This window comes from Malania oleifera, chromosome 7 (genome assembly GCF_029873635.1).
Source record: "Malania oleifera isolate guangnan ecotype guangnan chromosome 7, ASM2987363v1, whole genome shotgun sequence".
NCBI lineage: Eukaryota > Viridiplantae > Streptophyta > Magnoliopsida > Santalales > Ximeniaceae > Malania > Malania oleifera.
The window spans coordinates 57,628,432-57,647,456 of NC_080423.1; positions in this window are offsets into that span (position 1 = coordinate 57,628,432).

The following is a 19,025-nucleotide window of genomic DNA, read 5'->3' on the forward strand; positions in this document are numbered from 1 at the left end:
ACCATTTTTTTTTATATGTATATCTACATCCATACCTAAGCAGCGGAAACATAAATCATATAACCATTTATATATATACTATACAATACCAAAATCCAGTATATAAATCGACCATAGCCATACAAAAAAAATCCCTCCAGCATCATCTACCCCAAAAATACAAAACTCTGTCAAAAACTCACCCTATAACCAGGGTAATCAAAATACTCTCTATCCGCGAGCTTGATATGCTCGCCCAATTAGCGCACCTGAAAAATGTTGAAGTAATGGGGTGAGTTGACACTCAGTAAGTAGATATATGCTATTACTAGTGTGTGGCGACCGAGTCATAAAATTATAATAATAGTATTTAAAAACTGCATAATCTAGCAATTTTGTACAACACAGGTATAATATCTTAAAACATTTGTATCATCTGAACTTTCTATCATTCATAGTGCAACATCATACTATATACAATAAAAGTTGTAAAACTGTATACATATATATAACCGTGTTCTTTCCTTAGGATTCTATATGTCATGATTTGACCCCTCATGACAGGGTTGTGTGGCCCGTAGGTGGGACTTAACCTGGTTGGCCCTCCAAGTAAGTCACTATACTCTACACTACTCCAGCCCGACCAAACTGCATACACTCCTAAGCTTGGGATTGGCTGCTACCTCATTAAACCAGCCCCCTCCACCCAGCGAACTGGGGAGATGTATACCCTTCGAGCACGGTCGATGGTACCCACACACTGTCTGAGATATATAGTTGCACTCTATCTATATCTAGCAACGTTACCATGCTCTGTATTCTATACCTGTACCGTATCTGTCTGTAATCTTTCCACAGGGCTTCGATACTATATATATATACATACTATACTCTTTATACTGTTTTCATTATAATTTAAAAATAACCATAACATTATATTGTTGTACTGTAAATACTGTAATAGTTGTAGCATCTTGCTGCTATAACTGTGTAATATGTCTGTACTTTCTTTCTATATAATATGTCTGTACTTTCTTTTTATATAATCCAAGTATTATGGCATTTAGGAAAACATAACTTTCTATATACATTGTATATACTGTTCTAAATAAATATCTGTATACTGATATAGATATATAACTGTCAATATAATAATCTGAAATAAACTGTATATATATGTAAATTATGTCTATATAAAATCTACAATTATCTCACTATATTTATATAACTTGAAATACTGAAAAACTACGTAAAATTCCATATCAATATCATATACTCAGGCCACACATGTTTTAAAAATTCATATCCTATATAATATCTGGTATACATGCGTGCATATATATAATTTCTGATAAGGTAAGTAAGTTTCCTAGCATAGCTTATTTCCCTTACCTAACTTCTGCTAAAACCCTCTTACTGTAACGAGTCCTACACCCGCAGGGTTCTCCACTCAACACCCTGAAAACCCTAAATCCCATAACAAAACATTACTATTTCTACGTCTATTACATTTCTTATAACTATCGAAAACTCAAATTCCAAATAAAAGACCTTACCCTGGATTTGGGATGAATTCTAACTTCATTCTACCTACAATCCGCTCTGGCAGACTTGAAGAGAACTCCTCCAGGAATGTCGTGGTAGCCTCAAATCATCGATCCGACGCTTGTCAGGGCCACAATTGAAGAAAGAAGGGGGAGGAGCCGTAAAGGAGAGATAGATAGAGAGAGAGAGAGAGAGAGAGAGAGAGAGAGAGAGAGAGAGAGAGAGAGAGAGAGAGAGAGAGAGTTTTGGTAGAAATTTCTGTGTAAAAATCCGAGTTAAACACTATTTATACTGCGGCCTTCATCGACAAGCCACGTCATCTCGTCGATGAGTCCCTCAGTAATTTCGTCGATGAACCTTACTTCCTCGTCGACAAATTTCAAATGTCCTAAAACCCCTTTTGGTATTTTCTCATCGACGAAGCTCGCCCTCGTCGACGAGGTCCTGTTGTACCCTCGTCAATGAATCCCTTGTATTCATCGACGAGGCCCTTATAAATTTATTGGGGTATTTTCTCAAAGTACGATGTCGTCGACGAAGTTGACTGCCTCCTTCTGTTACTGTTTCCATTTCTCTCCCTCTTTATTATTTAGACATCATTATTTTTTGGGTCGTTACATTCTCCCCTCCTTATAAAATTTCATCCTCAAAAATTACTATCTGTATCTCCATCTATACACTCCATCATTTCGTAAAGGAAAAATGGTCTACTTATTTTATTTCCCACCCTCACTTGCGGCGGAGTAATACCATGGTTACATTTATATTCTGGGAAGTTACACATATAAAACTAAAAACTATCTACTGACTAAAAGATACTAGCTTTGTAGCTATTATTATAAGCAAATTCAACTAACAACATAAGTTGAATCCAACTACCTCCAAAATCAAGCACACAAACACGAAGCATATCCTCTAGTGTCTGAATCGTCCTCTCAATCTGATCATCTGTCTGGGGATGAAAATTAGTACTAAAAGCTAATTGCGTACCCATAGCCTCCTGAAAACTTTTCAAGAATCGTGAAGTAAACCGAGGATCTTGGTCCGAGACTATGGATACTGGTACTTCATGAACACGAACTATCTCCTGAACATATATCTCTGCTAGTCTATCCATTGAATAACCGATTTTAATAGGAATGAAATGAGCGGTTTTCATTAGATGATCTACAACCACCCAAATCGCATTCAGTCCCTGTCATACCGGTGGTAACCCCTTAACGAAATCCATTGAACCATGGTCCCATTTCCATTCTAGAATGAACAGTGGCTACAACTGTCCTGCCGGTCTTTGGTGTTCAGCTTTAACCTGCTGACACGTCAAACATTGTTGAACAAACTTGGCTATCTCCCTCTTCATTCCACTCCACCAGAAATACTCTCGCAGGTCCCTATACATTTTTATACTGCCAGGATGGACCGTGTATAGGGATCTGTGAGCCTCCTCCAGTATAGTTCTCCTAATCTCAGTATCCACATAAACACATAGCCTAGTATGGAATCGCAGAGCTCCGTCATCTGATATGCTGAACTCCTCTCCCTGACCATCCCGCACTCTAACCATCACCTCTGCTAACTCTGCATCATCGCCCTGAGCTCCTTTAATCCTCTCGTATAGTGTAGGTCGTACCGCTAGACTAGCAATAACTGTCTGAGGACTCTTCTCTACCAATTCTATACTGAGCCTCTCTAAATCCATCATAATTGAGTGTGGAATCTCCATAGCTGCTAGTACAGGTCTCCCTGATTTCTTGCTCAGTGCATCTGCCACTACATTTGCTTTTCCTGTGTGGTAACTAATCGTTCAATCATAGTCTTTAATAAGCTCTAGCCACCTTCTTTGCCTCATATTTAACTCTTTCTGAGTAAAGAAATATTTCAAACTCTTATGATCCATGAAAATCTCGCACTTTCCACCATATAAATAATGCCTCCAGATCTTGAGAGCATACACCACTGCAGCAAGCTCTAAATCGTGGACAGGATAATTCTTCTCATATTCTTTAAGCTGTCTGGACACATATGCAATGACCCTGCCATACTGCATCAACACGCATCCAAGACCCTCCAAAGAGGCATCACTGTATATTACAAACCCATCCTCCCCTGAAGGAATAGCCAGTACTGGAGTTGAAACTAACCGTTGCTTTAACTCTTGAAAACTCTGCTCACAGTCATCAGTCCATTCAAATTTCACATTTTTCCTCGAGAGTCGGGTCAACAGACTTGATAAACTAGAAAATCCATCAACAAAATGTCAGTAGTAGCTTGCTAATCCCAGAAAACCTCGAACCTCTTGAACATTTTCAGGCCTCATCCAATATACCACTGCCTCTATTTCACTCGGATTGATAGATACACCTGCTTCTGAGATCACATGGCCGAGAAATGTGACTTGTTTTAACCAAAACTCACACTTCTTAAATTTTGCATATAATTTCCTTTCTCTCAATATCTGCAACACCAGCCTCAAATGATGCTCGTGCTCCTCAAAACTCCTCGAGTAGACCAGCATATCATCAATGAATACAACCACAAACTGGTCCAAATACTGATGAAACACCCGATTCATTAGATCCATAAATACTGCTGGTGCATTAGTCAACTCGAATGGCATCACTAAGAACTCGTAATGCCCATACCTGGTACGAAATGCGGTTTTCGAAATACCTTCTGCTTTAACTTTCACTTGATGGTAGCCTGACTGTAGATCAATTTTAAAGTAAACCTGGGTCCCCTGGTGCTGATCAAATAAATCATCGATCCTAGGGAGAGGATATTTATTCTTGACTGTCAATTTATTTATCTCCCTATAATCGATGCACAACCTCATGGTTCCATCTTTCTTTTTCACGAAAAGAACTGGCGCTCCCTAGGGTGACACACTGGGTCTGATAAAACCATTATCCAGTAATTCCTATAGCTAATCTTTCAGTTCTTTCAACTCGACTGGAGCCATACGGTACGGTGCTTTAGATACTTGGGCAGATCCTGACAACAAGTCTATAGTGAACTCAATCTCATGATCAGGCGGCAAACCAGGTAATTCTTCTGGAAATACATCTAGAATATCTCTCACTACTAGTATGTCAGCTTGTCTCAATGCTTCTTTTGGCAACTCTTTTATGTATGTGACATTCCCCTGACAACCATCCTGTAGCAGTCTCCTCACTTGAATAGCCGACACCAGCTGTGGCGAGGCACGCACGCATGAACCCGTAAATCTAAATTCTAGCTCACCCGGGGGTTTGAAAATTACTTCTTTCTTATGGAAATCAATACTAGCATGATAAATAGCTAACCAATCCATACGCAGTATCATATCAAATCCCTGCATATCCAGGACCACAAGATTGGCTAAAAGCACTCTCTCCTGAAAACTTACTGGAAAATTCCGAAGTACCCTCCTGCATCTAACCACAGATCCCATCGGCGTGCCTATAGACAATTATATATCTAATGATTGTTTCTCTATTCCAGCTATTTTCACATATCCCGCCGATATAAAAGAGTGGGTGGCACCTGTATCAAACAAAACAATAATTTTATATGGTAAAGTAGTAAGAGTACCTGTACCCACATCTCTAGTCGTTTCAGCGTCTCTCGGTATCAATGCGTAGACCCTCACCGGCGCAGTGTTCCTCTGTTGACCACCGCGGGGCGCTTGATACCCACCTCGAAATGATCTGGGAGCCTGTACATAATTGGACGACATCTGACATGATCGAGCTATATGATTAGGCCTCCCGCATCGATAACAAACATTTTCCCATAGTCGGCACTCGCCAGGATGTCTCCGTCGTCATCTAGGACGAATGGTAGGAAACTGTCCACCGTGAAATCCACCCTGCTCTACCATCTGTCTCTGGCCTCCGCCAAATCTACCCCCTCTCCAAGGGCCTCGACTAGGACCCACCTGGAAACTCGAGGGCTTCGTCCTCTTTCTCTGACTTTACGTCTCAGTATCCCTAGACAAACTTTCCTCTGCTATAATAGCCCTAACAACCAACTCTAAGAAGTCCTGAATCCTCAGTACTACCACCTACCTGTAAATATCATGCCTTAAGTTTCTCTCAAGCATTCTAGCCTTCTTTGCTTCATTTGGGACAATATAGGGGCAGAAACGCGATAGCTTAATAAATCTCACCGCGTACTGTTGAAAAGTCAACGACCGCTGGGATAGACTCAGAAACTCCTATACTCGAGCATCTCTGACTAAAGATGGATAATATCTATCAAATAACATGCCCTTGAATCGAGCCCGGGTCATCTGCACTGGTATCGCCCTCTGCTAATCCAACAATCTGGTGGCTGACCACCATCTCTCGGCTTCCCTTGCCAGCCTATATGTAGCATATAAGACCCTCTGCTCATCGGTGTAGTGAAGTATTGTCAAAATCTTTTCTATCTCCTGCATCCAATTCTCAGCAACTGCAAGATCGGCCGCTCCAAAAAAAGCTGGCGAATTCATCTTCATGAATTTCTCTATGGTACATCCCTAAACTGAAGATGGACCTCCTTGCTCTCTAGAGCTCTGTGCTATCTCAGCCATAACTTGCTGAGCCACACTACAAAGCACAACATCTGAATCTCCACCTCCTACGCCAAAAGGACCTGCTCCATCATCCCCACTGGTGTGAGCACTACTGCCTCCTGGGTTCATCCTACAAACATATAGAATACCGTTTTTAGAATCCTATTTCCTACACATCAACTTTTTTCCTCTTGATCCTATCCCACAATCCAATCCTGCAACCTAAACACATGACTCGTCGACAGTCCTTTATGGTTTTCCTAGAATCGTCACCCTAAGAAAAACACAGAAACAATCATGAAATCCCGTACCCAAATCACAGAACAAAATCTCAAATATTTTCCCTATATTCTGGTATTGTTTTCCGCTACACTCTAGAGTCTACAGAACCTAGAAACCTAAGCTCTGATACCAAAATGTAACATCCTCAAAATTCTTACCATTTTTTTATATATATGTATATCTACATCTATACCTAAGCAACAGAAACATAAATCATATAATCATTTATATATATACTATACAATACCAGAATCTAGTATATAAGTCGACCATAGCTACACAAAACAAATCCCTCTAGCATTATCTGCCTCAAAAATACAAAACTCTGTCAAAAACTCACCCTATAACCAGGGTAATCAAAATACTCTCTATCTGCGAGCTTGATCTGCTTGCGCAGCTGGCTCACTTGAAAAATGTTAAAGTAATAGGGTGAGTCGACACACAGTAGGTGGAAATATGTTGTTACTAGTGTGTGGCGACCGAGTCATAAAATTATAATAATAGTATTTAAAAACGTCAAAATCTAGCAATTTTGTAAAACACAGGTATAATATCTTAAAACATTTGTATCATCTGAACTTTCTATCATTCATAGTGCTACATTATACTATATATAATAAAAGTTGTAAAACTATATACATATACATAACCATGTTCTTTCCTTAGGATTCTATATGTCATGATTTGACCCCTCACGACAGGGTTGTGTGGCCCGTAGGCGGGACTTAACCTGGTCAACCCTCCAAGTAAGTCACTATACTCTACATTACTCCAGCCTAGCTAAACTGCATACACTCCTAAGCTTGGGATTGGCTGCTACCTCGTTAAACCAGCCCCCTCCACCCAGCGAACTGGGGAGATGTATACCCTCCGAGCATGGTCGATGGTACCCACACACTGTCTGAGATATATGGTTGCACTCTATCTATATCTAGCAACGTTACCATGCTCTGTATTCTATACCTATACCGTATCTGTCTGTAATCTTTCCATAGGGCTCCGATACTATATATATACACATGCTATACCCTTTATACTGTTTTCATTATATTTCCAAAATAATCATAACACTATATTGTTGTACTATAAATACTGTAATATCTGTAACATCTTGCTGCTATAACTGTGTAATCTGTCTGTACTTTCTTTCTATATAATCTAAGTATTATGGCATTTAGGAAAACATAACTTTTTATCTACACTGTATATAATGTTCTGCATATATAGCTGTATACTAATATGGATATATAACTGTCTATATAATCATCTGAAATAAACTGTATATATATGTAAATTATGTCTGTATAAAATCTACAATTATCTCACTATATCTGTATAACTTGAAATACTGAAAACTACGTAAAATTTCATATCAATATCATATACTCAGGCCACACATGCTTTAAAAATTTGTATCCTATATAATATCTAGTATACATGTATGTATATATATAATTTCTGATAACGTAAGTAAGTTTCCTAGCATAGCATATTTCCCTTACCTGATTTATGCTAAAACCCTCCTACTGTAACGGGTCCTATACCCGCAAGGTTTTTCACTCAACACCTTGAAAACCATAAATCCCAGAACAAAACATTGCTATTTCTACGTCTATTACATTTCTTATAACTTCTGGAAACTCAAATTCCGAATAAAAGACCTTACCCTAGAATTGGGATGAATTTCAACTTCGTTCTACCTACGATCCGCTCTGGTAAACTTGAAGAGAACTCTGCCAGGAACATCGTGGTAGCCTCAGATCATTGATCTGGCACTTGTCGGGGCCAGAATCGAAGAAAGAAGGGGGAGGAGCCGTAGAGCGGAGAGAGAGAGAGAGAGAGAGAGAGAGAGAGAGAGAGAGAGAGAGACTTTTGGTAGAGATTTTTGTGTAAAAATCTAAGTTAAACACTATTTATACTGCGGCCTTCGTCGACGAGCCATGTCATCTCGTCGACGAACCATGTCATCTCGTCGACGAGCCATGTCATCTCATCAACGAGTCCTTCAGTAATTTCGACGACGAACCTTACTTTCTCATCGACGAATTTCAGATGGCCTAAAACCCCTCTTGGTATTTTCTTGTCGATGAAGTTCGCCCTCATCGATGAGGTCCTATTGTACCCTCATCGACGAATCCCCTATATTCGTCGACAAGGCCTTGATAAATTTATTGGGGTATTTTCTCAAAGTAAGATGTCGTCGACGAAGTCGACTGCCTCCTTCTGTTACTATTTCCATTTCTCTCCCTCTTTATTATTTAAATATCATTATTTTTTGGGTCATCACAACTATTGTTCTTTTGGAAGAAATGGCCTCAAATAACTATCAATGGCCAACTGAAAGAACTATGACTAAGAAAGTTGCTGGAATTCATGAAATGGAGCCATTTGTTGCACTTTATGCTCAAGTTGCTTCTTTATCTCATCATATTTCAACTTTGACCACCCAGAGGATACCACAAAGTGTAGAATATGTGGTAGCTACAAGTAGGACATATCTGAGGAATGGAGCAAGTCAAGAACAGGTTCAATACATCTACAATCGGAACTACAATTATCGTGGTGATCCTTTGCCATAATATTACCATCCAGGGCTTCGAAATCATGAGAATTTGTATTATGGAAATACAAAGAATGTGCTGCAACCTCCTCCAAGACTTGATAGTCATCAAGGGGAGAAGAAGATGTCACTTGATGATGCCCTGATATCATTTGTTAAGGAGACAAGTAAGGTTTAAAAGGACAGATGCACAACTGGATAACATTGAGACTCATTATAACAACATGGGAGCCGCCATGAAGAATCTTGAAATGCAAATTAGGCAACTAACCATGACTATAAATTCCCAAAAAAGAGGAACTTTTCCTAGCAACATAGAAGTGAATCCTAAGGAACAATGCAAAGCCATCACACTTAGGAGTGGAAGAGAAATTGAGAAGTCACTAGCAAAGGAAACCATGTCCACACCGACAGCTAAAAATAATGGCCAAGGCAAGAATAAAGTGGAAGAAGACGAGATTGTGGATGACACGCCAAGAGGGACACACCTCAAGCAATTTCATTTGTAGAAAATCCTCTTATTCTCTCTACTCCACTTACTTATTCTCAACGTTTTCAAAAACAAAAATTAGATAAGAAATTTTCTAAGTTTCTAGATATTTTAAAGAAAATTCACATAAATATTCCTTTTGTAGATGCCTTGGAGCAAATGCCAAACTATGCCAAATTCCTAAAGGACATCATTTTAAAGAAAAGAAGGTTGGAGGAGTTCGAAATAGTGAAGCTTACCGAAGAGTGCAGTGCTATTCTTTAAAAGAAATTGTCTCAAAAATTAAAAGATCCAAAGAGTTTTACTTTTCCATGCACTATTGGGAATTCATTTTTTGATAAAGTTTTATGTGATCATGGAGCTAGCATTAATCTTATGCCACTTTCTGTTTGCAGGAAATTCGGACTTGGAGAGTTGAAACAAACAACCATTTTCTTTGCAACTAGCAGATCGATCCATCAAGTATCTACGTGGAATCATAGAAGATGTATTGGTAAAGGTGGAAAAATTCATATTTCCTACCGATTTTGTTGTGTTAGATATGGAGGAAGACCAAGAAGTTCCACTAATTCTTGGCTGACCATTCTTGGCCATTGGAAGGGCTTTAATTGATGTTCAAAAGGATGAGTTAACATTGAGAGTAGACAAGGAAGAGGTTATGTTCAACATCTACCAAGACATGAGATTCCTAAAAGATCCAAGCACTTGCTTTCAGGTATATGTCATTCAGTAAGGTGTAGAAAAAGCCTTTCAAAAAATGTACCAGCTAATCACGTAGAACGATCCTTGCAGCAGATTACAACACAGCAGCATATGGGGAGGCTAGAACCTATGGCAGCAAAGACGAATTCTGTAATATCTAAAGATAAGATGTAGCAACCTATATATCCAGAGTTGAAGCAATTCCCTGAGCATCTTCGCTATGTGTTCTCAGGTGATGCGTATGAAAATGAAAAAATCTATACAGAGCAAACGAAGAAGTAGCATGACAAACAGATTCTTAGGTGTGAGTTTTCTCTAGGACAACAGGTTCTTCTCTTCAACTCATGATTAAAACTCTTCCCAGGTAAGTTAAGGTCAAGATGGACAGGTCCTTGTACAGTTGACAAAGTTTTCCCTTTTGGAGAAATAGACTTGAAGGACAAGACAGGGAACACATTCAGATCGAATGGTCAGAGATTGAAGCACTATCATGGAGAACAAATGGAGAGGAACTGTTCATTTATTTCTCTTAGAGATCCTAGTTGATGAAGGCTGAAACATCTGGCTGGAAACTTTAAAACAAGCACTTATGGGAGGAAACTCAAAGAGTTCTTCTTTTGCTTATTTCTTTTATCTTTATTACTTTGTTTATTTATCTATGCACTTTTGAATAATTTAGATTTTTGATGCAGGTTTATTTGGCATGAGCACAGAGCTAAAAATTTAATTCCTCGATGGATCACCAAGAAGCCAGGGAAGTTTCTTTCTTTTCTTCAATCTTCCTCATTTTTGAATAACATTGAAAATAAAAATGTGAATATGGATGATTAGGCCATGAGGGACACTACTTATGCCCTTCATATACCTACATATAACCTAGGAGTACACACTTGGGTCAATTATATGTAGTTTCTCTATATATGGCTAAACTAAGAATTGTAACACATTGAAGGTTGATTGGTAGTTCAATTGTGTTAATTTGGTTATATAAACTCTTGTATCTAAACGGTATCTCTTGAGGCCAAAAAAATATACGTTCACATGACTTATAGCACTTAGGGTTCCTTGTGAACACTGAGAGAGCACCCGTGGTGAATTGGACACCTTGTGAGGTACTATTGAGCCATTTATCGTTCTTTTGAGTTTTTGACGTTAGCTCATAGTTCATGAAACTCAAATTTCCCTATTTTTTCTGGATATTTTTTGTACACTAGTCTTGGTTTTTGAATTGCTAGCCTAGAGGTGACATTTAGTGAGGAGATAGAAACTTAGGTCTGTAGCCTGCTCAATATGTGAAGGCTGAGCCACCCCTAGAAATAGACTTATTTTATGGACTTTTATTCAAGCTTAATGCACATGGGTGGTATGAAAACAACAAAGGAAGTGTTATGATTGTCCTAACTAACCATGAAAAGAAAATAATTGAAAAATGAGCAAAAGTAAAAAAAAGAGAAATAGAAATACCCTAGAAGAGATGAAAGATTAATACCTGGTCCACACAACTACAACAAAAGTCAGGGACATGACACATGTTATCCACATATCAAGACTCTTCACCCGCCTAATGCCTCAGATGTATTCACACTTGGTTTGTGAATAAGTTGATCTAGGGTGGCCTTGGTTGGATATGGCGAGTAGATGAGAAGATGCTAGGGTGAAGGACCCGACACCTCGTAAATAGGCTGGATCCTTTTCAAACTAGTCCACTCCGTACATTTAGCATTTGTTCCTTGCAGTATGTGGGATGTTTGATCATGACACTCCTTCTAACATACAACGAGTGAAACCATCATTTTTGACTATTTTTTAGGGTATACCAATTAGGCCGAGTCAAAGCGATAGTTTTGTAGGTGACCACAGATCTCCTGGGTGTAACGAGTCATACACATTACACATGTTTTGAGATTTCACCTATTTATACTTAAGTTTATATGACTACATTAACTCGTAATTGTGATTGCTAGTTAATCTTATGTGAGTATAATGTGCTTAATGGCTATATAATGATGAAACTTACATGAATGACATATTTCGAAGTTGCGTGAATTGGGTATGAATGAGTTTGTGTGTAATTTGGTGATATTATTGTATGTGAAAGGGTATGTTTGTATTGCATGTACATTCATTCACTGAAGTTGGTATGACATCACCTTGAATTGCATTCATGTTATTTGCTAGGAACTAGCAAAACTTTAGTCGGGGGGTGTGATTATGTGCTTAAATTGCGTAATTAGGTGCTTTAATTCACGCATTACAAATTATATTTTTATTTAAATGCCTAATTACTCTCAATATTCTAACATTGTGTTCTATTTATAATATTTGGGTTTTATTGAGTAATTTATGAAATTTTGGTATTTTTTATTGCAGGGCAACTATTAGAAGCTAAAAACTGACGGTACTTTGTAATCTGTACATAAATCTCTCATCTGACCTCTGATTTAGATGAATCAAAATATCATAAAAAGATAAGAAAACGCTCTACAATTTTCATGTTTTGTGTTTTGCAAAATACTTGCTGCATCAAGGTCGAAACCAAACATGAAGTTACCATACTCTGTTTTATGGACTATTTCAACAATTCTCCATAATCTAAGCGTAACTTTCTTGTCCAAGCTCTGATCAAGATGATTCAAAAATCCTACATAAATCTAAGAAAGAGCTCTATAATTTTCATGTTTTGCGTTTTGAGAGTTATGGGTTGTAAGTGGGTCGAAATCGGGCTTGAAGGTGGAGGGCAGACCGTGTGCCTTTGAAAAAAGAAAAGAAAAGAAAATAAAATAAAATAAAATAATCGAGATGTGACCCGGCGATGCAGTTGGGTCATCTTAACATGCACTGGGTGAGGCGTTGGGTACAACACAAAGAAGAGAAAGAAAAGTCAAAAGAAAAGAGGATTTTAGGAAAAAAGGTAAAAAGTAAGGAGATATTTTTTTTAGGTTTTCTTATTGGCGAGCCGGGGAGAAGGTAAGAAAAGGGGGGTAGAAGGTGATGCGCTAGGAGTATACTTTTTGAAGGAACAAAGCGGTTTCTTTGGGGAGGCCGCACACGCACAAGAAATCTTTGGGGGAGCACACGGATTGAAAGAGAAAAAAAAAAATGCCATCTTTTTGGGATTTTTCTTGGAGTCTCTAAGAGTTGGTGCTGCAAAGACACACACTAGGCCAACAAAGGAGAGTTGGCGGCATGCAGAAATTTAAAAATATTTTCAGAATCGGAAGGCAGCGAATAACGGCGATGCTCGGGGTGTTCACGGCGAGCGATGGCAGTGCTGCAAGTGTTGATTTTTCCTCTGCTCTCCAAATAAAAGAAAACATGACAAAATCTTTATTGTTGGATTTAATTTTCATAATGAAATAATTTTTATATTCCAGGAAAATGATGTAGTCCGGTTTTAAACTATGCTTGCTCATTGATGCTAATCTAAAGTTGTTTTCCTTTATGTTTGTTTGAGTTATTCTACGCTTATTGCTTTTAATTAACTGACCATTAATTAAATGATATTAGTCTTATGATTTGCTACCGAAAGGGAGGATTATAGGATAGATCTTGGATAATTCAGTGTAGGTAAATATAGAGATTGAAAGACTTGTATGATTCTACAGAGCATTAAAAATCGAGGGGCTTATTGCGTTCTTGCGTTATTAATTTGCATAATCTTATGTTAAATATTAAACAAGAATAGGTTCTGATTGGCTATCGAAAGAGACTTTCAGAAAAATTGGAGATTTTCTAACAAATAGAGAATACGAATTCAAATTGGCTAGATGAGTAAAGCATAGTGAGAAACTAGGTGAAATTGGTTTCCTAGAAGTTTTCATCATCAGTAATTTGATACGCGACATTCAGTTTTAAATTCTCTTGAATAGTTTATTTAAAGTAGATTTATTTAAATTTTGCAGTCTAAAATTATTAACCTTTCTAAATAAAATCAAAGTTAGATTAATTTCGGTACTTGGTAATATTAAGACTCCAATCCCTGAGAACGATACTTTACACATCATTATATTATAAAACTATGATATTGTGCACTTGCAGTTTTGCACCGATCAAGTTGGAACCTTTAAAACTTGTTGAAAGAGAAAACGATTTAAAAATCAATAAACTAGAAAGCAAGAATGAGAAGGCAATAAAAGAACTAGAAGATCTTAAGTCCAAAACTTCCATAGATAATGAAAAAGACTTACATATTTCTGAACTAGAAAATGAAATTACCAAGATGTCTCAAAACCAAGAAAAGCTACAAGAAAATGGCAAAAATATGCAAAAATTCAGATGATCTTAAGAGACAAATTGAAGATCAAGCTAAAATAATCTGCAACTTCACTAAAGGAAAATAAAATTTTGATAGACTAATTGGTGCACAAAGAATGTCTTTAAATAAAGAAGGCATAGGATTCAATGGAGTTGAAAATACAAAGAAAAAGAACCTCTATATGGGGTACTTTGCAAAAGCCTCCAAAAATTATGCTAGCACCTCTTCAAATGGCTACACTCACACTATATGCTTCCTATGTAGGAAGAAGGGACATATAAAGTTTGAATGTCCATTACAGAGGAAGGATGTGAAAACTAAACAAGTTTGGAGAATTAAAGAAACATCTCTTGTTAAACCATCCGGACCCAAAAAAGTATGGGTACCAAGATGAAATACTAGTTCATAAACCATAGATTTTATGTATTCCCTTTTAGAAATGAAGAAAGTCACTTAATCCAACTTTTTCTACAAGGATAGTGAGCTAGTTAAAATAAAGAAGAGCTTATGAGATAATCACAAAATGTCATAAGTAGCCTCAAATAAAGAGAACCTTAATTGAACATATCTTCAAAGAACAAGGATGCTATATGTCTCAAAAGGCAATTCTAAAAAGATGCTTAAAGCCTAATAAATTGATAAAGCACATTAGGGAAGTAATTTAGAAAAGTTTAAGGATAAGAATAGAAAGATTTATGAAAATTTACAGACTTCAGATGACTGAGCTTGTAAGCTTAGATGACTGAACACTATAGTACTGAAGGTTTAGATGACTGAACCTGGACTTCAGTCTTCTGAAGTGGTATTGCCTGTTTAGTTTCCTAATTCTGAAAATCTTCAGAAGACTGAACTAAATTAGTAGTCTTCTGAGGTCATGAGAACTATATATTTAATACTTTAAAACCTTAACGTCAGAAATGAAAAATCTCAAAGATGAATTTAAGAGCTTATTGATAACTATAACATTGAAACAAATGCAAACAAAAATGGCATTGTTGGCCAAAATCATAGGATGATTTGTACAAGGCTTAACTTTCTAAGGTTTGGAAAGTAATATGAAATGAAATCAAACGAAAGAAAATCTGAAGCAAAATTGAGCTTATTGCATGAGAACTTTGATTAAGAAAAGATATTTGAGCAAAATGAGAGGTAGTTAAGCTGAATGAAAAATATTTAAGAAACATGAGAAAAAATTTGAAAAAAATTATAGCACAATGCAATAATATGCTCCATGCTTATATGACATGCTGATATGCTACTTACTCCTATGCTGACATATATGATGTCTATATTTTGCCAAAGAAATGATATTGACTTGACATATATGAATGATCTTATGGCTCACTATACATTACAAATTTGAGCATGAAATTATTGAGCATGGTTATGAAGCATGAATGTTGGCATGATATGATATTAGTATTTGTATCTATAAAATACATTGGTATCTATGAGTATGTTAAGTGATACTTGAGAATGACAGCATATTTATATCCATGAGCTTGTTATGATATTGATATGATATAGGTACTATTCTTGATATTGGTATCCATGAGCACTCACATGAAATAATTAACATTTGAAGCATGGCATGATAAATTTAAAAGCAAAATTGGTATCTTCATGAATACATAGTTTAAAATTCACAAATGAAAGTCTAAACCTACTCAATATAAGATACATTTTATTGAGGGGGAGTTAGACTTGTTATATAATGGTATCATGATTTATAGAAATCATTAAAAATTATGATAAATCTTTGGTATTTTCTCATACTACTCTGGAAACTTGTAGTCTATCTTTCTATGCATGACGAATGAAAATTTTTGCTTATGGTTGCTCCATGCCTTAGTCTTTATACATTTTTCTTATCTTACTCTTTTTGATTGATGTCAAAAGGGGGAGAAATTTTGGGCAAAAATTGAGCATGATACTGCATACTTAAGTTGATAAATTGGTATTTGATCTTGAATTATGTGATCTTGATCTTGAATGATGTGATTTTGATATATGAGCATGATATTGAAATTAATATTGAAATTGACCTTGATATTGCAAATATTGTTAAGTTGATGCTTATTATAAGGGGGAGTCTTTTTAAGGCTTACTCAATTTTTTGTTCCTTGTTTGTCATCATCAAAAAAGGGGAGATTGTTGGCCTTACAAAACTTAAAAATCTTGATTTGATGATAATAAATTAGGGAAACTAAACATATTTGGTTAAGTGATGATATTTCAGAACTCAAGTATGTGAATATGTTGACCTTATAGGTCACGCCCTGGTTTTGATAATGACAAATACTCTTGTATTTAATAAATATCGAGTTCATGTGCAGGTTCATATTAGTATATCATCAATGGCACGTGAAAGCTCAAAAGCTTGAAGACAAAATCTTGATCATAATTGTAATAATCTTAGTGAAATTTGTCTGTAATAGTAATTAGGGTATTCAGTTTGTAATAAGCACACACATCACATGCATGACTTATTTTGTAAGCTCAAACCAGATACAAATAAAAAATAACCTTAGAAAGACCTTAGCGTATTCCGGTCGACCGACACCGGACTTTTTTGGTGTCTTCGATTTGGACCCCAAGTGCCCATAAGAATTACACATTCACACATATGTTTGTTAGGCACTTGAATAGGACTTGTTTGGTTCAATACGGGACCGAAATGCACACACGATGCACTTTCAGTCGCCCAGCCAAGCCAGTTCAATTTGGCCTGGTCGATCGAAACTCCCTGGGGTCAAAGTTGACCACTCAGTCGACCAGCAAGGTTAGTTCAAAAGGCCCTGGTCGACCGAAGCTCCTTTAGGTCAAAGATTGACCACTCGGTCGATCGAAACTTGCAGTTCAAAAGGCCCTGGTCAACCGAAACCCTCTTGGGTCAACATTTGACCATCCGGTCGACTGAGAGCTTTTGAACTACAACTACCTGGTCGACCGGAGGGTTCTCGGGAGAATTCCCAGCGGTCTGGTTGACTGAACCGTGTAGTTCAAAACGCCCTAGTCGACCGAACCTCAGAAATTTGGAAAATCACCTTGCCTCGGTCGACCGGCCACTCAGTTCAAAATACCCCTGGTCGACTGAGCCATTTGAGTCTTGGTCGACCGAACCATTTCTGGTCGACCAGACCTCTCGGGTTGCTCTTATGTTTTACCCGGTTAAATATTTTAAACAGGGTTAAATTGATTTAAATGTTATTAATCTTTTCTAACAATCCCTAATAGGTCCCCAACGGTCAAAATTTTCAGTATGTCTATATATACCCTTTCATTTGGTGGATTAAGCACTGATTAGCAAAAAGATTAAGAAAATCTCTCTCAAGCAAAAATATTTTACTTTGCCTCTCACTGCTCATACTCTTTTGAAAATCCACTCAAGCTTACCTTCTTCATCTATCCATATCATTTGTAAGTGTATTGAGTATTACTACTTAAGGTTTGCTCTACCATTTGTTGCATATTTGAATTGATTTTTCTTCAAGAGCATAACCTAAGTTTTCTTAGGAGGCTTTGCCAATAAGCTTACCCTAAGAAGACTTGTGGTGAATTCCTAAGTATTGCATTCTCATTGCAATAACTTAGGAAGTTCGTATTTGTTTGGGGCTTGCAAAAATATTTTCAAACATACTCAAATATCTTGTGGTTTTCATATTGATATATTTGTGAAAAGGTATTTGTGTGTGTGTTATAATAATCTTTGTAGCAATATTCATTCAAATCTATTTCATTTGCTGAAACACAAAGATTACTTATATCTTGTAGTCCAAGCATATATATATTCACGGGATTGATACATTCTATTAAGTGATATTATTGAGGCTTGTTTAATACTCTGTGTGAACATGTTTGATTGAATACTCTGAAATACAAAGATTGTTTTTGACACTCTCATGTGCGTACTACATTGATAGAAAAATTGTTTGAGAGTTGCACTACTTAGACCACACTGAGCTTACATTTTAAATCATCTGTGGTGTATGTGCTTGTATGCATTTGTGGTATAAATCTGCTTTATGTGAAAGCACTCTTGTATTGTACCTTTAATTGTATATTTGAGAGATTCCAGGCGTGGCCTGAGGGGGCGGTAATCCAGCCCGATAAGGATTGGTGTAAAGGTTGAGGTCAGCCCTATGGTAATTTGACCTGGTTTGTATAGGTGCTACTCCACCCGTTTAAGTGAGCAAGTTATTATGATAATCCTTGTGCTGGTTAGCCAAGGCGGGGACGTAGGTAGTTGGCCGAACCTTGATAACATATCTTTGTGTCATCCTCTCTTTACTGCTTTCTAGTGCTTGTATGACTGTTTAAACTGCTTTATTTAATTTCTGGTATATTTATATTATTTGCACTAGGTTGACCCTAGGCTTGTGAACATACTGTTGTTAGGAGGAATACCTAGGAGATAAATTTTAAAAATACCAATTCACCCCCCCTCTTGGGATCACGGTAAAGCTAATAGAATACAAGATCAAATGCTCACATGGAACATTGAAAGCTTATACTCTAAAGATAGACTATCAAATAAAGCTTAAAAGGCATGGATTCAAAAATGATTTAATAAATCTTGAAGATCATGAGAGTATGAATGTTAAAGAGAGCTTGCTAAAATTTTAAAGTATATTGAAGCTTGAAGACAAGATGGAACAAAGGAAAGACAAGCATGAAG